The following is a 25,476-nucleotide window of genomic DNA, read 5'->3' on the forward strand; positions in this document are numbered from 1 at the left end:
CCTCCCACAAGAGTGTTAACCTCCACACTGACGGGAGAACATCTGTGGGCAGTAAATCACCAGGGTAAAGGGGAAATAGGGAAACAAATGAAGAATTCTGTATGCCATGACATAGTTCACAGAAGGTAGGTGCCCTGGATGGGTTTTTTCACCCTGACGGTATCCCTTGTGTCAGGGAAGGTGCTTTGGGAATGTACATTGCTTACTCAACGCATAGATTTCAATCACTCAGAAGGCACTCAAATATTACATAACATTAATCTGCACTGATAACGGCTGCCCTTAATTTTTGGGAGCAGGGTCCAATCAGATTCCCTATTAGTTTCCATAGGAAAATGTTGAGAAGATGGAATATACGCTCCCTCTTTTGTGGAAATTCACAATAGGCAGTCATTAGAGGAAAATAGGAAACCAAGCTAGAAGCAAAACAAGTAGCAAAAAGAGTGCATGGCCAGAACTCCTCAAAATATATCCAGAGAAGTGTAATCCCAACCAACAATAGAGGAATCTGGGCTACAGTGCACTGACCTGGTAGGAAATTAATTGCATGGGTACCAAAAAATGTAGAAGGTACAAAGAGTCCTGGCGTCTGAAGATGGTGGCATGCAGTTCCTGAAAATGTATGGACAAGCTCCAGGCATGTTTGCAGAAAGGAAAATGGACTCCAGGTGAGGAATTATCTGTCCTGCGCTCCAAGGTTAATGGAACGCAGAGAAGGAAATCCGGGTAATAGTGAAAGAAACAGGGACCAATATGGCAAAAAAACAAAAAACAAAATATGCAGGGGCAGGAAATCCTTCCCAGAAACAAGAAACAAAACTAAGCATCTTGGTTAAGGAGAACAGCCTCGCCAATGACCCATCACAGCACACATGGTGGCCGCACAGCCAATCCTGAGTGGCTGCGCTGCTCCTACTACAAGGAACCAGTGAGTAAAAAAAGAAATGGCATCTTGCATTGGAAGTTCCCAGGAGATGTGTCTCAGAGAAATCAAGAACAACACTAACACGTGAGCCCAGAACTCAAGAAACTGCCAAGTACACATTCATTCCATGTGACCCTATACTAAGCATACAGCCATCATGCTTACCCTGCCCTGACCAAGAAGCGTGTACCTATGTACAGTGTGTGCTGCACCCTGTATGGTATGTAACAATGGGAGGATTGAGTTTACAGGTTTGAGAACAACACAATCTGTTACCACAAGAAAGAGACGTGATAAAGTTGTAGTGGCTCAGAAGGCAGTGAAGGTTGAAAACTGAAGCAAGAATTGGTAGCAAAATGTGGAAGGCATCCACCTTGAAAGCAAAACGCAGGGTGGACTCTGTAGAGAGAAAGGGCACTCATTTTTGAGATGTTGATCCTGACATAGGAAAGAGGGAAATAGTGGACCCGTTTGAAGTGGGAAACCAATATTGGGAAAAGGCGGTAAAGGAAAAGGGAGCGGGTCACCATACAAGGAGAATGCCAGTTCTAGAAGACAGCAGTGATTGGAACATGGACTCATGCTTGAAAGATTAACGGGAACAGAGGGGAACCTAACATTAGCTAAAGTTTGATGTGTACTTTCATTGAATTATTCATTTAAGCTCTGTATTCACTTGATTGTGATTGTTTAGTGGTTATGTCAACAGTACAGAGTGATTATACCCCCTGTATACCCCCTGTAAAATAGACAGAGACGCCTCAAAATACATTGGAGTTTCATAGTTGACCCCAATGCAAGATGTTTAGCAAATAGCTACAATGCCTTTGTGCATTAACAGCGTAAAACCATTTAGAATGTCAGCATCCAAGTGATGAGAGTGGCAACATACCCAATCTGGGTTCCTAATTTCAATATAGATTAATGTCAGACAGAAAAACATCATTGCAGTGCTTACAAAGAAATGCTTTTTAGAGTTCATAATTCTATAATTCAAGACAACATTATTAGGTTAATGTAGACGTCTGTGGGATTCACATTATAATCACAGGAAAATACTTTTTTGCATAATATGTTTATTTATTTTGCCAGAGTAGCCATCACAAGAATACACACATATTTCAATATTATCTAATTCAATATTTGCTTAGTACAAGTTGTAAAAAGGAAAAAGAAACATTTCGTTTATGGACTTCAAATAGATGTTCCATAATGATATTTAGACATATGAGGTAGAAAGGAAATCGAACCACAGGAGAGAGAAAGAAAAATAATACATGTTAATTATCTCCAGACGAGCTGTAGGCATATAGTGGCATACTATCACGGGATTTATCTCCGCTTTTTTGGTTTAAAAGCCAAGAAAGCGGAGATAAAATTATCTCCCTATCAGCAACAGGGTGCTAACACGCAAATTCGCATGTTAGCACCCTTTTTCTCTACGCTTCCCCTTGCATCTCTAATGAGATGCAAATGGAGCGTTCCAGAGAAAAATAATAGGAGAAATGTTGTTAAGCGACATTTCTCCTATTATCAAGGATTTCGCTAACCCTGTTAGTGATAAAAAAAAGCAGCGCTAACCGCGGTTAGGGCTGCTTTTTTTACACCTGGTATTTTCCTGACTTAGCCATGATATCCGATGGAAAGTGGATATCATGGCTAAGTTTGTGAGCCCCTATCATCAAGCTAACGCCAAACTTCGAGAGATTATCGTTGGTCTTCCAGCGATAATCTCTCACTTGGCAGTTAGCGTGAGGATTTTTATCACTTCTGAGATAAACCTTGCTAATAGCAAGTTATCTCTGCGATAATTTCCGGCGATGCTTAGCGTTAAAAATTCGTTGCTAAGCCTCGTTAGCGATGAATATCGCTAATCGTTTGTAATATGCCCAATAATTGGCAAAAGCATTCCAAATATTATAATATATCTCTTTCTCAGTACATTTTAAGTACATTTTATACTTGTATTTTCAAAACAATAATAGATGAACTTAGTCACCGACAGAAGGAGAGTGTTTAGGCTTTCAATGTTTCTAATTCAGCTTTTTACCAACCGCAAAGGCGCAAGATGACAATAATTTGAGGGAGTTTTATTTTGATTTTCACGATATTATGTACTACAAGTGTGGGACAGAATGAGTATCTAATCTCTCTAAGCACCCTGCTTAATGGTGTGATTACATTAGCTTTCTGCTCTCCATTTATTAAAAACTTTATAATAAGAACTGAATAGTTATTACGCCAGTTTAAGTTTAATGTAAGCCTCTGTTTCAGTATTAGACAATAGAATATTGGGAGTAGAAAACATACATATGAGTTATTTCAAAAGAACAAAATGTATGTAGACTCACAACCAATGTAAATCCTCAATATGTATCACAGAAAGTGCTCATTGACAGTAAATGACATAGAAAAGTTACTGCCCAATGTATACATAGTTTGTTAGTACATATTAGAGGTATGCTGTACACTTATTTTCGGAATAGCCAACAACGTTGTACTTAGAGTAAACAAGGCAATATGCTAAATATGAGAAAAAGATGGTGGCCATTGGTCACTTTATACTTTTTCTTAGTCAGTTGCAAAGGGAGCATGCCAACTTGCCTCGGGAATCTTAGAGGGTGGGATCCCCTTGTCCTGCATTTACCATGTGACATCCATTTTTGCAGGCCGCAGTGGAATAAAGGAGAAATTGACATATTTACAGATATCAAACACATTCAATACTTCACACACCTAAATGGCACTTGTGAATACCGTCCTCGGTGCATTCAATCCTCTGTACTCTGTTAGTTCATGCCTTGGAGACCATACAATAGATACAGTATATGAAATAATTAGCTCATGAATGAAGAGGAGGGGGGGCGTGGCTTACGCGCCGACGTGTGATGGCGCTGCCCGGCTGAGCTCCGTGACGACGCGGGAGTCTTTCCTGAAATATTGTTGTTCTCTCCCTCTACGGACACCGGAAAAAGTTGTTTTCGCACGACGGAACATGGTCCCCGTGCTTTGCGAGCAGCAGCGGCGCCCGCAATTGCCGCTTTGACCTCTTTTTTCACCGCAGCTTCTGTTCCAGATACCGGGACGCGGGCGGCCGCCATTTTGTGTCGCCGCGCTCACGTCCCGTTTTTTTTGGCATTTCCAACACTGTATCTGCTCGTCTGCTGCCTCCACAGGCCATGTTTAGACAAGGTATGTCCTAAATATTGCGCACCATGCTTTCAAGGCATTTTTGTGACTGTTGGCGCCAGAGTTCTCCTCAGCTTCTGCATTTCTGCTAGCATTACTTCTTGGCGGCCATTTTGAGGTGCTATCTGCGCAATGCTACATACCTATCTTTCTTTCACCATTAACCCTTCGTGGCACACCGAATAAATCACTTGGGTCCCATTAGCCCTGGACGCTCTGCTGTTTTGTTCACCACCTTATTCCTGGATGGTTTTTTGGCTGTAAAACTGATTTTTGCTGCCTATCGACCCCTGTCATATAGGTTTGAATTATTGCTTCACTAGTGCTACCTATCACCTCGTATTGGACCTCTTTCTTCCAGTACTTTCTACACCTCTACATTTAGGGTCTCAAAACTTTTATTATTGCGGTGTGACTTCCATTCCTGCGATCCTCTTAGTTTGCCCCTCTGTTGACATCATGTCTCAGAACGCAGGCCATGCGAGATCGTCTGTCACCGGTACCACACCGAAACGCCTTAAGAATGACCCTCCTTCCCCAATTCGCACCTCTCAGAACCCGGTGCTGGATTCCATTTTGGAAGAGGTTCGTGGCCTACAACCTTTCATGGTGGCAACTAATGAGAAGCTCAAGCAGATAGAAGACAGATGGGTCGTCATGGAAAATACAGTTCTGCAACTAGAACAACGCATTAGTGACGTCCAGGATCTCTCTACAAAAATTCCTATTCTTGAAAAGGAGATACAGCAGTTGAAACTTCACACAGAGGACCTTGAAAATCGTAACAGGCGGAATAACCTCCGTATTTATGGTGTGCCGGAGTCCCTTGGGGAGGGTGATATGGTGTCCTTCATCCGCAAATTCCTCTACGAACTTTTGGAACTCCAACCTGAATCTACTCCCCTAAATATACAGCGTGCTCATCGTTTGGGTCGTCCAACCTCTAACCCGGCCAAACCCAGAGGCATTATCCTACTTTTTCTGGAATTCACTGAATTGATGACTGTTCTTAAAGCTGCAAGAGCGAAACGTCGCCTTATTTGGTCGGGCCACAACATCTTCATAGCCCAGGATTTATCGAATGCCACGAATGCACGCCGCAAGGAGTTCCTTAATCTGCGTCCACGTATGAGGGAATTAAGCATTCAATATGGAATTCTTCATCCTTGTCTCTGCAGAATAACGCACAATGGTCGTTCCCGTACCTTTGAGGATCCGCAGAAGCTTCGAGAGTATCTACAAACCGTCTCTACTTCCACGATGGACACTAATGACTGAAAATAACTCTTTTCTACATTCTGCCCTCACTTTTCATCTGTCATGACGACTGTTGTGGCCTTGTCCAGATGTCTTTCGTGTAATTTTTTACTATGACTTCTCTTCTTCTTGATTATATCCTATCTATATTCCCGCGTTGTCCTCGCTCTGTGGGGTGGGCGCCCGCGTTGGCGTCTCCATGCTCCTACTATCTAAACATTCTCTTTTTTCTCAGATCTGGCGTCTTTGCCTTGATCTGTTTCTTATCTTTTTCCTTCTTTTTCTTTCCTTTCTTTTTCTTCTTCTTTTCACAGGCCATTCATGTTTATCCCTCGCTCATTTATGTTCCGTTCTCTTCTTTGTGTCACTTATTTCCTTTCTTATTGATAAATCCAGTATTCCTCATTGTTCCTCCTCGCTCTTCCCAATGACCGTGATGCTTCCTTGTCTATTGTTTCTCTATATTTGCCCGATTTGTATTGCCTTTGTATATATTTCATGTTTGACTCTCATCTCTACCATGTTTGTCTCCAATGTCTCTCCTTATAGCTCCTTACCTGCAGTGTATTGGACCCAGTTGTTATCCTCCTTCCTTGCCTTCCATCATGTGTAACTTTGTAACGTGGAATGTTCGTGGTCTCGGCAACCCTGTTAAACGTCAAAAGGTATTGTCCCATTTATCCAAGTTAAATGCTCAGGTTGCTTTTCTCCAAGAAACGCATTGTACAGATGTCGAATCGTTGAAACTTAAGAGGGCATGGGTGGGTCAAGTTGTATTTTCTCCTGCTATTGATAAAAAAGGTGGTGTTGCTATATTATTTCGTAAAGGTTTGGATGTCCAAATTCTATCTTCTCAATCGGATGTTGAAGGTCGTTGGGTTATGTCAAAAGTGACTATACAAAACAAAACTATGGTGCTCCTTAATATTTATGGTCCTGTCCGACCAGACCCTAAATTTTGGACTGATGTCAAAATCCTCATTTCCTCCATTGACTGCCCTAACATTGTCTTAGCGGGCGACCTTAACCAATGGTTAGACCCCTTTTCAGATAGATTATCCTCCTCCAAATTCCAACCTGATAAGACACACAAATCCTTCCAATCAGCCATTGCTTCACGTCCCCTCTTCGATGTGTGGAAAACATGTAATCCAAACTTACTCGACTATACATTCTACTCCAATGTTCACCACACCAGGTCCAGAATTGATTATATTCTAGTCAGCAAATCCCTTCTCCCTGCGATTCAGACATCTGAAATTGGTTCTATTTTTCTTTCGGATCATGCACCTGTTTATGCCACTTTTGACCTGGCCCAAACCTCCTCCTCTTTCAATCGTTGAAAATTTAACACTTTCCTTCTCTCCGATTCTGTATTTATGTCTAAAGTTAAAGATTTCATCTCTGAATACTTCTCCCTCAATTTACCCCAAGACACGTCAGTTTCAAATAATTGGGATGCTTTTAAAGCGGCTTTACGAGGTTTCACAATCTCTTATGTATCCAGGAAAAAGAAACTCAACCGTGACAAATACACCACCCAACTTTCCAACATTAAAACCCTAGAACACTCTTACTTCTCGTCCAAGAATCCTGACGTTCTCCTCCAACTTATCAAAGCTAAATCTGAACTTAATCAAATTGCCACAGTTGAAGCTTGCAACACCCTCTTGAAGGTTAAATCTAAATTTCATGGGGGTCAGAATAAAGCGGGGAAAATGCTAGCAAACTATCTCAGAATTAAATCTGAACGAAAATCAATTGGCTCTATTCTCAATGAAGTAACCAATACAACGGTTTCCTCTGATGAGGATATTGCACAAGTCTTTCATAACTACTATAAACTCCTGTATACTGATGATACGCACCCTGATGATGATGACCTCTCCCGTTTCTTCAAAGACCTTCCTCCTCCCCCATCTCTCCCTACCGAATTCCATCACCTAGAGTCTGAAATTACCCCTCAGGAAATTCTCAAGGCAATTACCTCCCTCAAGAAAGCGAAAGCCCCTGGTCCAGATGGTCTACCAATTGAATTTTACGCCAACATGCATTCTATTTTTGTCCCCCATCTTTTACAACTTTTTAACTCCTTTATTGCAAATGCTAAAGCATCTGGCTCATTTTTGGACGCCCTAATAATCATAATCCCCAAACCTGACAAAGACCACTCCCTGTGTAAAAACTACCGTCCCATCTCCCTTATTAATTATGATTGTAAAATTTTTGCCAAAATTTTAGCGGCCCGCCTCGACTCCCTTATTCCTCTACTAATCTCAACCGATCAAGTTGGCTTTGTGAAAGGTAGACTTGCAGCTGACAATGCCCGTGTTTTTGCCAATATTATTTCCCACAGTAAACGATTCAAAGCCCCTCTAGCTGCCCTAACTCTAGACGCTGAGAAAGCGTTTGACCGAATTAATTGGAAATTCATGTTTAAAGCATTGCATTGGTTTGGGTTTGGTCCCCACTTCATTTCCTTAGTTAAACTACTATACTCTGCTCCCCGTGCTAGTGTTTTTGTTAATAATCAATTCTCAAAATTTTTCCCCTTATCCAGAGGGACAAGACAAGGCTGTCCTCTTTCCCCTTTACTCTTTATTCTTTGTCTTGAACCCTTTCTCATGAAAATCCGCTCTAACCCCCTAATTCAGGGGTTCAAACAGTCCTCGATTGAGACAAAAATTTCGGCTTATGCCGATGATGTCCTGGTCTACATGGCTAATCCTGTTTCTTCCCTTCCTCCATTTTTAGAAGAAGTCCGCTTGTACTCCTCTGTTTCTGGTTCTTTCTTTCTCTCTACTATTTTCTTCCATTTCATATTATATCTGAACCTTTTTTCATCTCCACTTTTCTTTCATGATTATCTCATATTGGTTCTGTTCTATGTCATGCTGTTATATTTTGCTGTACTATTTTTCTTAAACAAAATAAAAACCTTATTAAACTGAAAAAAATGAATGAAGAGGAGATGCTGAACCAACTTTATTTAGCATTATGATCAGTTAATGTTTCTTCCCTACAAGCACCACATTTTAAATGCCCAATTTTGTGGTGATATGTGCTATGTAGCTAATGCCATATTGATTCTACTTATTGCAACTATTGTTATATTGTTGTGAATTCATTTCGGGCACAGCTCAAAAAATGCTTTGGATGGTTCACAGATTTTCTTTTCTCATCCCTTAAAGGCAGGGCTCCCACTCTGGGACAATTACTGTCAGCACTGCTAAAAATACTCTATGAATATACATTGGCTGTGGATAACTTGAGGGGATTAATGGCAGTTTGTATTAATGTGCCCAGATGGTGCTCTTTTCACTCAAATCTACCAGGGGATTGTCCCTGATGTTAATTTTTCTGCAGTCCTTCACCATGTTTGAGTCAGTGTAACCTTTCAAAAGTGACAGCATTAGCAGCACGCTGCAAGAAATGTGCCCAGGATAACCGTTTAAGTAGTTCACATTTTTGAAGCAAAATGAAATGATCCGGTTTCGTTGATTTGAAAAACAATGTACAATTGTATTGTAATGAATTACCATGAATTATATAGTCTTTCTACAACATGTGAAATTATGCATTCATTCATGAAAAATCACCATAGACATTAAAGACATTAAATGTAATTTAAATAGAATTATTTCTAGAGGTGCACATAAGAAGTGGGATATTTGCCCAACACAATTGCCTTTCCAAAAGTTAAATATCTAAGGGGCATATTACCAACGATTAGCGATATTTATCGCTAACTAGGCTTAGCAACGAATTTTCTATCGCTACGCATTGCCGGAAATTATCGCTGAGATAACTTGCTATTAGCAAGGTTTATCTCCAAAGCGATACATTTTCCGGCGATAGCGTAAATATCGCTGAGAATACAGCGATATTCACGCATTAGCGACAAAATGTTCTTAGTCATGTTATCCACCCCCCATTGGATAACATGGTTAAGAACTGGTCTGAGCAGGCGTTAGTTTTTGGAGATATTCGCACTTAGCGTGAATATTCCCAACGCTACGCCTGCCTTGTTAATAGGCGATAGCGACGTTATCGACTGCTTTCAGTCGCTAACGGGTTGGATACGCCCATTTTGCATTTCATTAGCGATAAACATCGCTGACATGTAAAGCAGGCCCCAAACCGCTCGCTATCGCCGAAAAGCTGTCGCTAACATCAGTTAGCTGTTGAAACTAGGGTCGGGGACAATCGATAGTTGCCCGGCGGTATTGCCTCTGTAACCCACGAATTATTAATCAATGAAGAGGCAGGCGCTGGAGACTGGAAAGCAGGAAACAAGGTTTATTCTCTCCGGAGGAGAACACAACAAATCAGACAGCAGGTATCGTCATGAGGTGCTCTAACTTCATCTCTGAGGCCTGGCCCCTTATATACAGGTTTTGTGGCTTTATTACAGTTTACATATTCATGGCAATGCTTTGATGTACGGAAAGACATTCCCGGAATCTCCCCTTCGGGCCCGTTCCCACACACATTACAGTAGAAGTCCCCACCCCGGTCACAACAGGTGATGGTTATCGCGCAGCTGGACATTCCGCCGATTCATGGAATGTGGGGGGGGTTCGATCGGATCTCGTGGGGTGGGGGCTTTGATCAACTTGGGGTTCCTTTGATGAGGGAAGCTTTCTACTGTACGGGGAGGGGCAAGGAATAGTATCGGCAGAGCTAGGTGTCGGCCTGGGAACAAGGAAGACAAATAGGCACAGGAAAAGGGGGGGTTTTGCATCAAAGGGCCGGGGACTATGAAAAGAATGACGGGAGGGGTCCCGCTGGGAACAGGATGGGGCTTTGAGGCAGAGCTGCGCTGAAGAGGGGTTTATGACTCAAGGCAGGTGTGAGCGGGGGGGGTTGGTCAGCGTGCAGGCTTGGTGAGGGCGAAGGGCTAGGTCGGGGGCCAGTGGCATGCAAAAAGGGATGGTCCTGATCGAGGCACCTAAAATGGCGGGCGCGCACGACAAAAGTGTGGCACCAGGGGAAAAGGCAAGATGGCGCAGATAATGTTTACCAAAATCGTACTAATTTTCCACAGTCCTCCCTTTAACATATTCAAGACGTCTTGCTGGTCTATTTCCTATTCATGTCTATGGTGGTGGTCATAGGTAAAAAGTAGGAACCCAGGTGAAGGAGCTATAAACATTGCATTTAAAATCTTTCGTTTTTGGGAGGCGGGTCTATCGAAAAACTTGTTCGCAGGAAAGTCATAGTAATGCAGTACAAAAAAATGATTCTGTAGCGAGAGCAGTGGGTACATTTCATAATGTGAACTGACAGGTTATTACATATCCAAGTTCTGATCAGATTCGGTTGCTACATAATCAATACATTGGTGGCTGGGAGAGAAATGAGACGTAGCAGAAACGATGATTGAGGGTGTCAATGTTCGAAGTTAATGAGTTCTCAGTATTGTTTGTCGTCTTTTGTTGGCGCTGTGGAGCACCGGCGGTGGAGCTAAGGGTCCAGCTCTATTCTAGGTCCCGTGTTGCAGGGTCTTTTTCGCCCTGTGTCTTTCGGAGTCGATAGTCAAACAGTTCAGATGGAAGAAGAGTGTATAAATAGTCCATAGGGTAGGTCGGAGAAAAAAGGGGGATGGAGCAAGGCCAGATCGGGAACAGACTAGGGGAACGGAAAATTTCAGGTAGGCGGGCTCATGACCGAGTTTAGGGAGCGGGGACCTTTCGGCACACATCGGAACATTGGGCAGGGGCGTCAGGTTAGCCCTCTCCTCTCGTTTTGTCGGAAATAGTGCCTCGTCCTGCAACTCCGTTCTGTCGCGGTCTCGCCTCGGCCAATGTCGCAGATGCTCCATAGTCTGTAGTCAGGCCCCGTGCTCCCACATCCGGTCCTTCTTTCCTCCGACAGTCGTACCCTTGAAGGAGTTTGAAAAGACAGTCTTTAGAGAATTGGCAGAGGAAGGTAATTACATAAGTCTATTTCTCTCCCAGCTCCAGGTAAATGAGAATAGAAACGTCCGTTATATTAGGGTTCACAACTGACATATAAATGATCGATGGTGAGCCTGCTGGATTTACTATGACTTTCCTTCACAACTATTTATTACAGTCACGACAGTTCGTCTGATGGAGACCCACCTTCGTAATACAAGCCTGACAAAGCTATGCCGTTCTCTAGGGGTTCATATTTACAAAGGGTGCTATGAGCTATCAACATGGTACTAGTAGGTATCCCGCTGAGGGACGAACATAGGCTAAACATTTTTCATTCTATCAATGCATCTTGCCTTTTAACTAAACATTTTCGCTTTCAACAAGGTTCATTGTAATGGTTTTCTTCGCTTCGGTCTAATCTTTAACTTAGTAAAACATCATTCTGGTTCCTATGCAGCCTCTCACGGCCTGATTACTAAATTAGAAAAGACAGGGGTCTCATGGGAAAATAACTAGGGACATAGAAAACTGTGGTGGGGGGGCATCGTCTTACTTTGGGTTATAAGGGCATTATCGGCAGAAGGCCACAGTTCGGTTGGTGAGCGTTCAGTGACATTTCTCGAATTCCAAACTTCTGAAATTGGCCTATCAAAAAAATCATTTCTAGGAACCACAGCTGGCCTGCGTTAGTCGCAAGTCGACCCATCTCTTACAATCGGGGGTGAAGGATAGTTAAAAACTCTTATCTGGGGCAACTGAACACAATACTGGGTGCGTCCTGGGAAGATGGGGAGGTTTCGATTACCTTTACGGTTCGGGTATTGCGACAATTCGGAACGGGGAAGGTCGCGTCATCTGAGGCATTTTATTTCATCATAGGAGCCGTTGACATGTAGTTCCCTCATTACGGGTCAGATTAGGGAACCTCAGTCGTCTTACCTGTCCTTTCCCTTATGGCCAATTCTCGGTTTCATCAAAATATTTTTCGGAAAGGAGAGGTAGGGACACAGCGTTAGGGTGATTGCATTAAAGACAAGTTTTGAGCAAATACTGGCGGTATTTGAAGCCAATTGGGTGGTGTGCTAGGGGTGGCGGTTTGCCAATTTAGGAGCTAGTCGTTCGGAAGAGCGAGAGTGTGGAGGAGAGAGAAAGTGAGAGAGAGAGAGAGAGAGAGAGAGAGAGAGAGAGAGAGAGAGAGATGTGTAACAATAGGCTAGATGGCACACGTGCAACATAGGGAGCGGCCGTGTATTTAAGGTAGATTATTCGGCGCTTTACTTGATACAAGACATCGCAGGTCTGTGTTAGTATTCTGAAAGCATGCGGTTCAGGACGGGCGAGCATTAGGTCGGGTACAGGGGACATGCGTTGAGAAAAAGGAAAAGGGGGCACCATCGTGTCGCACTCCTTGCATTCTTGGTCCTTTGACCAGCTGAGTCAGCGCTTCAGTCACACACAAACATTCTCTCATAGTTTCATACACACGCGACATGTGTCCATTCACGCATCATGGATTAAGGGTGATCATTTTTCATCGAGTCAGACTATTTGTTGGTTTGTTTGTTACATTAGTAGTTTGTGGGTGTGTTTAGGTGCCACCTTGCGGCGCTAGTCTGCTTCGTGTATCAGGCATGGCAAGGCTTCAGATCTTCGCCATACCTCGGTTGTGATCTCTGAGATAACCTGCAGAGGGAGGAAAAAGAGGGGAAGGGGACAACATTCGAGCATATTAAAAGCACGGGTACGAAAGTCTTTTACTTACCTCATACTCGTCTTATCTCCTTGGGATAGAATCCCCGAGGCTGTGGTTTCTGGAGTCAAAAAAAGGGGGGGGGGGCAGTGTGTCCTTATAGGCTGTGAGAAGGGAAACGTTAGGGAATCAAAAGCACTTAGCGCGAAGTTTCTAGTTGGTAGGTGTATTTAACTATCGGGGTCCTAAAATCTCTTTCAACGCTGTGATGTTTCAAGGTTTATCAGTTCTTCGGTCAACTCTGTTCCCTAGCACCTTGGAGTGTCGTATCTTTATAATATTCTATTATTTACATCGTTTCACTTTTACCCATCCTTTATATTGCGCCATTTCGCCTTTACCCATCCCCGGGAGTCGGGGTCCTTCTCCATGCGCGAGTCCCTGAGTCAGTCGCATTTTTGACGGCGGAGTGTCGTGTCTCAGATTCGATCCTCCATCCGGGGGTGGGCAACCATCTTCTTTTAACCTTAAAGAGAGAGCAGAGTAGGGTGCACAGAAAGGAACTCTCCCGCCGATCCCATATTTTTAAATAAAGCATGCAATACCCGTTCATAATTTCGAAAACCTTTATTTTGCAAAATCAGTTCAGTACGTGGGTTTATGAGGGTGCAGTCGTATTTGGCCGGACACGGCAATGGCTAAAGTGCGTACAGTGGGGGGGGTGTTGTTTTGCAGCAATAAAAACATTAGAAAGTTTTATCAATTCATTTGTAGCAAACTAAAACATCTATCAATTGGCTGGGGGTTCGGGGGCATTTATTTCATAATTTGGAAGCATAGTTAGACTAGTTGCAATCAGATTTCCTATATGCATACCGTGTGCGTGCATCATAAGCGAGGTCATACATCAGATATATATAAAAATATAATACATCGTACATTTGTAATCATCATTTTTAACGGGATCCTTTTTACATGTTCGTCGAGTGAGCTCTCCTTTTTTTTTGTCAAGTGTACAAAGGATCATATATGTCTCAGAACATCAAGTTTTGTATTAGTAAAAAGGAACACCACGAGGTGTTCGTAAGTTCCTATTGATACCGGCGCCATTTTGGGCGGGGCCGGGTTAGTCCGGAAGTAGCATCAGGGAAAATTTTTCCTACAACCGGCAGTTGGACCAGAGTCCTTTTCGGCAGTTCAAGAATTCATGCTAACAGAAGGAGTGGCTATGTCATGCTTATTTCGCTAGCGATTAAGGCAGTTGTCTTTTACCGGAAGCCTGCAAGGGCCGAGGGCTCCTCCGGGGACCTTTGTAGAATCTTCAAGGCTGTGGAGGTGCTGTCGGAGGTGGGGGCTCGTGCTCCGGTGGGCGAGCGACCGAGTTATATTGCTGTTCAAAGTTACTGTAGCGGCCGAGAGCCGCCTTCCAGCGGGCCCAGACGCCAATTTGAGGCCCTGCAGCAGTCCCCTCTCGTCGAGTCTGCAAGAGTGGAAGAGACCTTCCTGAGGACAAATAGGGAGTGGAACTCTGTGTCGTGGAAGCGGGACATTCGGCTGGGGTGTAGCTGTGATGCCCCCACCTGGGGGGCGAGGGAGACTCGTTCGCGCCGTCTCCTTCTCCCGGTGCACTCCAGGCCGCTCTCTTTCATGGGCATGCACGATGGTCTCTCCACACCCTGCGCTCCACAAGGCCCATGCTCAATGCTGTGGAAGTATGGCCACCTGCGGCGCACATTCGGTGCTGCACAAGTATCGGTGCAGCCATTGCATATTCGGTGCTCCGAAAATATGGGCACCGTTGCATGTTCGGTGCTGCGCAAGTATTGGCACCACCGCCTGGGAGAGGCTCGTCCGCGTCGCCTCTCCCTCCCAGCCCAACTTGGACAAATTTCTGCAGAGGTATGGACAGGACATCCCGCCGCCCAGAGTTGCTGCGGCTGTCACGGAGGGGAAAAGAAAGAGGTGTCTCGTCCTTCTCTGGGCCGGGCTTCCTTAGGTTATCGGCTGCAGCCGGACTCAGTTGGCCCCGGTCCCTGGCCATTTTTGGCCGGACCGGGAGGACATGTGGCGGGACTACCTGAAACTCCCATGCGCCACCATGGCCGGGCCGGGAAGGCATGTGGCGGGACTGCCTGCAGCTATCCAGGGCCGCTGTGGCCGGACTCCGCTGGCCCCTGCCTCTCCTCCGGCTCCCCCATATGTTAAGATTTCCTGACCGAGTGTTGGCAGCAGGGCCCGCCTTATATGGGTTGCCGCCAGTTGGGCGTAGCCGTAACCCTGCCCTACTTTGGAAGGTTCCAGAATGGGGGGGGTGTTCTGCTGACTTTTATTTTCTACAGTTTACCGTTCTTGTTTCTAAAGTTATTGTTTCTTGTTTGTTATGTTAAATAAAAGTTCGTGTTCCTTAGTGGCTTACTGATTTCGTTTCTCATTCCTTTCTTTCCCGGTTGTTTCATGCTAAAATTTCTGTTAACGGAGTTTGTGTAACACGGAAGCACATGCAGGGGGATGACGCAGATTCATACATTACGTACACACAAACTCAGAAGGGGAGACAGTAAAAGTATGACACACAAGATCCAAAGACAAACGTAAAACAGTGATTGGCCATAATTATCTCTTTCTGTCTGTTGATTTAGAGCTAGATTGGGTTCCCGTTTTATCATTGTCCGATCTATGAAAACTCGAACATGTCGCTGAAATCGGTCTGGCGAAATTTGTGCCATCGGGCGTAATCAAACGTGGTGGTTCTATCTGGGCTGGCCATGTCAGTCTGATTCTTCTTTGTCTGGCGCTTTTTTCCTTTCTTCCGGGCTGCTATTCCTGTCGGTCCTTTATTCCTACCCTCGTTCAGTAAAGTCGGGCATTGTGCTTTCCAGTGCCCGACGCATTTACAAAAAACACATTGGTCTTGCCCTAAGTCTGGCCGTCCTGTGCGTAGTGTCGGGGGATAACCTTCGGGTCGTGGTGTCCAGGGGTTGTCCTGTTGATATATTCTTCTACCTGCTCTGTCCTCGTCTCTTTTCTTTCGTTGCACTGCCTCTTTGCGCCACATACCGAGACTGTCGAGCATAATAGGCGTTGTCTTATTATTACGAAGGGCTATTTCTAATGTTTCTATTTTATCAAGATCGAAGGATCCTACCAGTGGCCACTGTTTGTCCTGACTTTCTTTGGTATACCTGTGCCACAATTTATTATAGGCTATGGTAACTAATCCATAGTTTATGAACATGTCTTTATTAGGGGTGCCTTCCAGTGGAGCTAGATGATCCACCTCTAATAAACGGTCCGGGCTGAACCAGCTATCAACCAGTGGGGAGAAGACAGACATGACGGCTCGCAGCGAGGGACAAAAAGTCAGCACTGCCTATCTTATCACTGTGCGCAAAGACTAGACAGAATATTTCTATTCTACGTTGTTTGCAGGCAGTGAATACCTCATGAACCAATAACAAAGAACAACCAATAAAAATAAAATAAAAATAGAATAAAATAAAATGAAATCAGTGGGGAGAATAAGTAGGGGCGCAAAAGTCTGCGTCCTCTACCCTTTCACTATCCGTAAAGAGGAATCTGTTATTTCCTGTTTGCAGACAGCGAATCTCCAGAAAACGATCCGTGAACAGTAGTTCGGGGTCAAAGAACCCAGTTAATCAGTGTGGGAGAGGGAATCTCCCAAAAACCGTTAATAAATAATAGAATCAGTGGGGGAGAAAAATAGGCACGACGGCTGCGTTACCTATCCTTCACTGTTTGCAAAAGGGAAAGAGCCTACTGTTTCTCCGTGTGCAGACAGTGAATCTCCAAATAAGTCAAATAAAGAGTAATACTAGTATTTTCTGAACAACCAATACAATTATTTTGCAGTTTGTCGTGTTTACACGACCTTACCCGGACCGTATGGACAGTTTCTTGTCTTCCGAATCCAGCGCCCGTTCGTCCTCTTTTTCTCGTATTTCTCACGGCACTCCTAATGGTTCCCAGTCAGGACCGTAGATCACTCGAGAGAGGTCTGTTCGGAACTAGTGAAGTTCGGATGATCGGCTGCCAGACGAGGGTCTATTGGGCAAGAGCTCTCCCGATCGTTGCAGTCGTTCACTCTGTCGTCAGGACCTCTCCCACTGGATCCACGAGTCGCTGATGGGCCCCACGCTTGGGACGCCAATTGTTGAAACTAGGGTCGGGGACAATCGATAGTTGCCCGGCGGTATTGCCTCTGTAACCCACGAATTATTAATCAATGAAGAGGCAGGCGCTGGAGACTGGAAAGCAGGAAACAAGGTTTATTCTCTCCGGAGGAGAACACAACAAATCAGACAGCAGGTATCGTCATGAGGTGCTCTAACTTCATCTCTGAGGCCTGGCCCCTTATATACAGGTTTTGTGGCTTTATTACAGTTTACATATTCATGGCAATGCTTTGATGTACGGAAAGACATTCCCGGAATCTCCCCTTCGGGCCCGTTCCCACACACATTTACAGTAGAAGTCCCCACCCCGGTCACAACAGGTGATGGTTATCGCGCAGCTGGACATTCCGCCGATTCATGGAATGTGGGGGGGTTCGATCGGATCTCGTGGGGTGGGGGCTTTGATCAACTTGGGGTCCTTTGATGAGGGAAGCTTTCTACTGTACGGGGAGGGGCAAGGAATAGTATCGGCAGAGCTAGGTGTCGGCCTGGGAACAAGGAAGACAAATGGGCACAGGAAAAGGGGGGGATTTTGCATCAAAGGGCCGGGGACTATGAAAAGAATGACGGGAGGGGTCGCGCTGGGAACAGGATGGGGCTTTGAGGCAGAGCTGCGCTGAAGAGGGGTTTATGACTCAAGGCAGGTGTGAGCGGGGGGGGTTGGTCAGCGTGCAGGCTTGGTGAGGGCGAAGGGCTAGGTCGGGGGCCAGTGGCATGCAAAAAGGGATGGTCCTGATCGAGGCACCTAAAATGGCGGGTGCGCACGACAAAAGTGTGGCACCAGGGGAAAAGGCAAGATGGCGCAGATAATGTTTACCAAAATCGTACTAATTTTCCACATAGCGACAGCTTGCTAATGGGGCGATAGAATTAATTGTCTATCGCCCCCCTTGGTAATATGCCCCTATGTTCCCCTACAGTGCTATTGAATCCCTAGATTTGAACGTGCATGAATACAGGGGCATATTACCAACGATTAGCGATATTTATCGCTAACTAGGCTTAGCAACTAATTTTTTATCGCTAAGCATCGCCGGAAATTATCGCTGAGATAACTTGCTATTAGCAAGGTTTATCTCCAAAGTGATACATTTTCCGGCGATAGCGTGAATATCGCTGAGTATACAGCGATATTCACGCATTAGCGACAAAATGTTCTTAGCCATGTTATCCACCTCCCATTGGATAACATGGCTAAGAACTGGTCTGAGCAGGCGTTAGTTTTTGGAGATATTCGCGCTTAGCGCAAATATTTCCAACGCTACGCCTGCCTTATTAATAGGCGATAGCGACGTTATCGACTGCTTTCAGTCGCTAACGGGTTGGGTACGCCCACTTTGCATGTCATTAGCGATAAACATCGCTGACATGCAAAGCGGGCTCCAAACCGCTCGCTATCGCCTAAAAGCTGTCGCTAACATCAGTTAGTGACAGCTTGCTAATGGGGCGATAGAATTATCGCCGCTTACTGCTAAATCGGCGATAATTGTCTATCGCCCCCCTTGGTAATATGATCCACAGTTTCATACATTGTAGACAACTAAAGTAAGCTGGCATCTTACTAGTTATCCGCTCTCATGTGTCAGAAAGTACCATGTCGATAAATGACTCTGGTTAAGCTTGCTGCATTAGATTTGGATGATGGGCAGGTACGAGCTTCATGACGTTGATTGGCTGATTAACACCCTAAATGTTGGAGAAAGATGAAAGAAACACTGAGGCAGATTTACCAATAATATTTTTTTGCACAATTAGCATTATACTTCGATTTGCACTACTTTGCATCCATAAGTGCTACTTTGGTGTTTCAGTGCAACAGCCCAAGGTTTTCGACAAAACGTTCTATATACTAAAATTGCTAGACTGGACTGTGCATCAAAAAATAACATTACACTTCTTGGAAGGATGGGTCGATGTAATGCTTTGGAGGCTTTATTGGTAGGTGTTTACAAATTATGGCTTTAATGTGGCCAGATATAATATGTAATATGGTGTTGTGTCCTTAAAAGTTTTCTCCTTTCTTCTCAATGTATAGACTCACTAATTATTTCTTCTTCCACTTCAATTTTAGGATTTGATGGGGTCTCCGCCAGCATTCCCTGGGAAAAGAGAAACAACCCAGGTAAGTATGTGGTTTATTTGTCCCCTTTTCAGCTTTCCTATCCTTCTGCCTATTAATCCTCTCTGTCTCTTGCTAGTGTTTAGGAAGGTTGGTGCTAAAGAAAGGGCCTTTGAGTGAGAGCAAGTTATGTTGAGACAACCCAAAACTGCAGACCCAACGTCAGTAAAGAGAAGGGGAAAGAGAAATAAAAAAATAAAAAAATGTTTTCAGCACATTTGTGGCAATATGTGTCAAGCCTTTTCCAATGGCAGATTCTCAGAATCTGTCCGTTTGCGAATGGGAAAAAGCCTTTAGGAATGTATCATCCCACAAGGCCATCGCAAAATAGAGAATCGCAAAATGTGCGATTTTCTATTTTGCGTATGCCCTTAAGGAATTGCACTTAAATGCAATTCTGGAAGCACCAGAAAATTGCTTTTTGGCCTTAAGGAATTGTAAATTACCATCAACTTCAAGTTGGTGGTAATTTGCGATTTACTTTAAAAAAAGCACTTTTTTGATTTTTTAAAATTGCCATATGTCGCACATACATGCCCTTAGAGCAAAATTTGCACGCATGCATATTTCAGGGGTGCAACAGGGTGTCCTTTTGGCACCCTTGCAACCTCCAAATTGCATGCTCAATTTGCGATTCTCTAATTGGTAATCGCAAATTGAGAATGTCTTCTCATTCATTCCTATGGGCCTCCTAGACCATAGGAATGAATTGGAATGTATTCCTTATTTGTGAATTGCAATTTGTGATTCGCAAATAAGGAATATGTAGGATTCGCTAATTTTTAGCAAATCTGACATACATTGCGTTTTGCATTTCTCTAATTGCGTTTCGCTTAAAATCACAATTTGAGAATCACAAAACTCTTTTTTGATACATATGCCCCTTGGTCCTCTATATACTTATGCCCTATTGGCCTTGTCTACCTCAGAGAGGCACTTGTTATTTTCTTCTTTTACCCCTCTATCATGGCATCGCCATTGTACATTACTAATCCTGTCACCATTATTGAGTAGTATAAATGAAATTGTGCAGGCAGTTACTGTGACTTTCCGAGACTCACTCGGCTAGCCACAACTTTCCTGGGCCGCAACGGATGCTAGACCATATCAGTGGCATTCAACATTTGTCTATCCACATCTCTCCTTCTCTGTCTCACCCATCTTTGTCTTCTTCGTTTGCATGGGTGCATGCTCTCCTCTCTGAAGTCCCAAGTCTCTGTTCCACCTTCTCCTCTCTGGTCTCCTGCCTCTATTCCTCTTTCACTGCTCCTCTCTTATGTGTCTGCTCAATTCTCACAATGCCACTTCTCCTCCCACCACCCAGAGTCTTCCTCCTTACGGCCCTTTTCTTCACCTGCACCACCCCCCACAATAAGTCCTTATTTAGTTTATTCTTTTTCTTTTGTGTCGTCTCTGTTCTTCCTCTTCCCACTCTCAGATTACTTGTTCCTTTTCTTTTTTTAGGCTGATGGCCCTGCTCAGAACTAGTGCCATGGGATCCCTCGTCTCTGCCTCAGCTAGTTTTTCTTTCTCTTTTGCACGTGATTGATTCTCTACAACCTCCTTGATACAAAATGTTTTTTTCTCCTTACATTCACACTTTGCATGTGTACTGCACTACATGGCACACATCCAATGCGTAAAACACACAAGATGATGGATGGAATGTTGCACAATGGCAAAACATTCACCCCCAGTCACAGATCTGGGTTTAATCCATCGTTATTTTGCTCACCAGGCCACCCCAGTTCAGACATGGCCATATGCAAATCAGTCTTGACCCTGCGCCTCATGGGAACAGTCCAGCCCGAACTGCCAAGCCATGTCTTCCCTGGACCGGAATCAAGCATCCTAGGACCGGTTTCTGGCTATCAGCCGTCTTCAGCCAGGATAGCTTGACTCCAGTGGCTTAGTGAGCACGGGACCCACGTCTGTGTATACCCTTCCCACATAGGGTGAACAGCAAAACACACAAGATGATGGCTGGAATGTTGCACAATGGCAAAACATTCACCCCCAGTCACAGATCTGGGTTTAATCCATCGTTATTTTGCTCACCAAGCCACCCCAGTTCAGACATGGCCATATGCAAATCAGTCTTGACCCTGTGCCTCATGGGAACAGTCCAGCCCGAACTGCCAAGCCATGTCTTCCCTGGACCGGAATCAAGCATCCTAGGACCGGTGTCTGGCTATCAGCCGTCTTCAGCCAGCATAGCTTGACTCCAGTGGCTTAGTGAGCACGGGACCCACGTCAAGGTATACCGTTCCCACATAGGGTGAACAGCAAAACACACAAGATGATGGACGGAATGTTGCACAATGGCAAAACATTCACCCCCAGTCACAGATCTGGGTTTAATCCATCGATATTTTTCTCACAAAGCCACCCCAGTTCAGAAATGGCCACATACAACGCTTTGAAGTTTGTCTAGGCTTATGAATTTGCACTGGAAAGGTACCCTTCCAGCAAGCCCGGACTGGCCATAGCGGGCCCCGGGCAATCCCCCGGTGCACCGCAAGGGTGGGGGCCGGTTTTGAGCACCTGGGGGCCGATATTGTTACAGGGCCGTTTTTGCAGCATAGCTGCAAAATCGGCCCTGCAACAAAATCGGCCAAAAACCGGCCCTAGCGAAGGGCTCGATGGCACCTCCAACCCCCCCGAGTGGGGAGGGGGGGCGGCCGAGCACTTTGCCAGGGCCGGTTTTAGTTCCCAGTCCGGCCCTGCCTTCCAGTACAAAACCTAAGCTAGACACAAACACACACCTTTGCATTATGGTGGAAAGTTGTGTGTGCAGCCCAAAGTAGCCTGTATATGCACCAGTACAGGAAAAGGAGAAACAGCAGACTAATTTTCGTAAATGTGTGTTCCCCCAAACGTTTTGTGTACTTACCTCCATTTTCTGCTGAAATTAGTTTTAGTTGGCCTTAGGACACTGTGCCCTTTATCACTGCTGACCAGTGCTAAAGTACTTACACTCACTCCACAAAACATGGTAAATTGGGTAACACCTGATTGGCATATTTAATTTCCTTTTAAGTTCCTTTTAGAGTGGTATACTATATACCCAGGGCCTGTACAGTAAATGCTACCAGTTGACTTGCAGCACTTATTGTGCCATCCACTTAAGTAGCACTTTACAACATATCCCAGGTCTGCCATTGTAGCCAGAATGCAGTTTTGAGCTGCCAATTCGACTTAGCAATGTAACCCCTTTGGCCAAGTCTTAAAGTCCCCTTTTATTGCAGATATGTCATCTCTAAGGTAGGCTCTAAGTAGCCCATTGGGCAGGGTGCATTGTAATTACAAGGTTAGATATGAACTGTTATGTTTTACATGTCCTGGTAGTGAAAAACTCCTACATTTGTTTTGCACTACTGTGAGGCCTACCTCTCCCATATTCTAACAGTGGGTTGCCAATTACATTTAATAAGTGCACATTTTTGATAGGGACTAAGTAAGCATTTAATGTTTGGTACCTATGAAATTGTAATGAAAAATCGCCTTTAATGGTAAAGTCAGATTTTAAATTGCAGCTTTGAAAATGCCACTTTTCGAAAGTTGGCATTTTTCTGCCCTTAGCCTTTTGGTGCCTGTAGCTTGTCATAGGAAACATGAATGGGTGTTACTGAAAGTTAGACTTTGTGATTTCTTTCCAGACAGTCACACAATAGAGTGATGGGGTTTGCCTCAATAGGTCATCTACTAGCAGGATGGTGGGGTGGAGCTGGGCTCAACCCCACTTGCAACTGAATAGGCTGTGCTCTGCCTTCACATGAAGCACTTGGCACCTCCACATTGTCTCTGCAGCCAGCTTGGAGCAAAGGCAGGGGATTCAGGAAATTCCAAGCACTTCAAAGACAAACCTCTAGAATTGTCTCCCAGCTTTAAAGGAGGAACCAGGCATAAAGATAGAGCCTCTAGAACCACTCTTCAGTTCACTTTCGAACCTGCAGAAGGACTCGCACAGGACTGCCTGCTGTTGTAGCCTACCTTGTACTTCACAAGGCTGCTTTGCTGCACATAGAAGGTCTGAATTGCGTGCTGGAGACTGCCTTGAACTCTCAGGGGCCAGCCCTGCTCTATGAGCCCTGCATCTTTAACTGAATCCAGGACTACCAGAGTGACTTCAAAGCCTAATTTGCTGGCTTCCTGTTTAGAGCCACAGAGACAAAAAAGATCCCACTATATGGAATCCCCACAGCTAGACCCAGCCTGGATGAGCCCAGAACCCCGAATGCCTGGACCCATGGTTTTGGTGCTAAAAGGTGCCCAGATAGCCAAAACCTAAAACTTGGGACATGGAAGGTTTTTGGCTAAAAACTGCTCTGAGAACCGAAGGAAGACTGGGTCCAACCTGCAAGTCGTTCCTCCCAAGGTGCATGGGCAGACAGCCTGACTTCACGGATGCTTCAACTACATTCTTCTCTGCAGCATCAAATCTTGCTCAGTGGCCCTTCAACAACAGGGTTTCCAACCCACCTGGAAGTGTCCAGAACTGTAGAAACCTTTACTGCAACTTCGTCCAAAAGCTCCACACATCACCTACAGCCTTGCCCCACTGAACTTCACCTTCTCAGAATTGACCAGGTCCAATCCCGTGTTCCTTCACAGTTGGGAATATTTTTCGACTTTGACCTGGTTTCGCATGACTATATGCCCATTGTTGGCACTTCGATCTTTTAGGCACTAGTTTTTACTAAAAACTTAAAAAATCCATAACTCTGGTTCTACTAATTGGATTGTTTCCATTTTGGTACCAAATCGTTTATTAAAACGTATTCTATTTCCAAATTGGTGTGGGATTTTTCTTGTGTTATGTTTTCACTTTATTATTCTTTGTGTGCTGCATAAACACTCAACACATTGCTTCTAAGTGAAGTCTGACTTCTTTTTGTGACAAGCTACCCAGGTTTAAACACACGTTAATTTATAGTGACTTTGTTAATCACCCTGTCAGGGATTGTGGCTGTTGCTTGAGTGTGCTCACAACCTAATTAAACAACAATACAATTTCATGCAATATGACTCTGCATTGCTCTCTCCCCTTAGCTCAATGCAAAGCAGCAACGTTGGTTGTTGCACAGCCTTGTGCTACACTTTTGTAAATGTGTCCTGCTGTCTTAATACTCTAAAAATAAAAATTGATTTTAAGCAGAGGGACTCACTGTAGATTGCATGTTATATATAAATAATACAATTTCCTGCACCTCACTTCAGTGGTAAGATCATTCTTGGATATTTTTAAGTTTACATTCCTGACTCCAAACCATTTCACAACAGTTATTTAGCCTAATGTGAGATGACACCTTTCCTATTACTACTAATTGATCGATCATCAAATGTAACTAGCGTGTGCCTGAAAGGAACCACAGTATTCTGAGTGTAACGCTGAGGTGAAGTTTGCTGCTAAAGAGCCAGGTTCAGGATGTGACCTAGATGCCACAGCAAATGATTAGGATCTGAGAGGAAGCAAGGCAGATGCCCACATTCCCAGAAACAGGTGACACATTAATGGTTATATTAGGGGCGGAGTAAATAGGTCCTGATGTATCACTGGGCAGCTCACAAACCAGTGTGAGCAAATTGCACACCAGATGGTTGTGGCCATCCACCATTTTGCAATGCAAATTATATCGTTTTCAGTCACCTCACAAAATGTGTATTCACATGAGGCTACAAAACGTCCTTCCTCATAAATATCAAAGAGGCAGAATGCAATTTGAGACCCTCCATAAATGACTGGAAATTAATTATTAAGGTATGGTAGACTTTAGTCCTTACATTTGAATTCCCTTGCTGTCAACATTTGTTAATAAAAGAGGTCCATGTTTCCCAAAAGGCTAAGGCCCACATTCATGGAAAACATCATTGTCAGCATGTAGTGATGCTCTGAAGCATAGCCTTCTATCCTATGCTCCCCATGATGAGTCACAAAGGAGAAGCTGATAATACAGCTATTGTCAGTGCAAGCATGCCAGTCGCACGTTTGTATTTTCTCTCTTATTTTGTCCATGTGGAGAAATCATTTTCCTAACATCTTTTTCAGGAATATGCTGGTGATGAGGCCCTGGGTGACAGTCTTTCTAGTGTTTGTTGGAATCCATCTGAAGATTCTGTAGAGCATGCAAAGTGTGTGATAGCAGGAGGAGGTGAAATACAGGATCACTTTCGTCCATCCTGTTGAGAGATGTTTGTTG

The sequence above is a fragment of the Lissotriton helveticus genome, chromosome 6 (assembly GCF_964261635.1).
Source record: "Lissotriton helveticus chromosome 6, aLisHel1.1, whole genome shotgun sequence".
NCBI classification, from domain to species: Eukaryota; Metazoa; Chordata; class Amphibia; order Caudata; family Salamandridae; genus Lissotriton; species Lissotriton helveticus.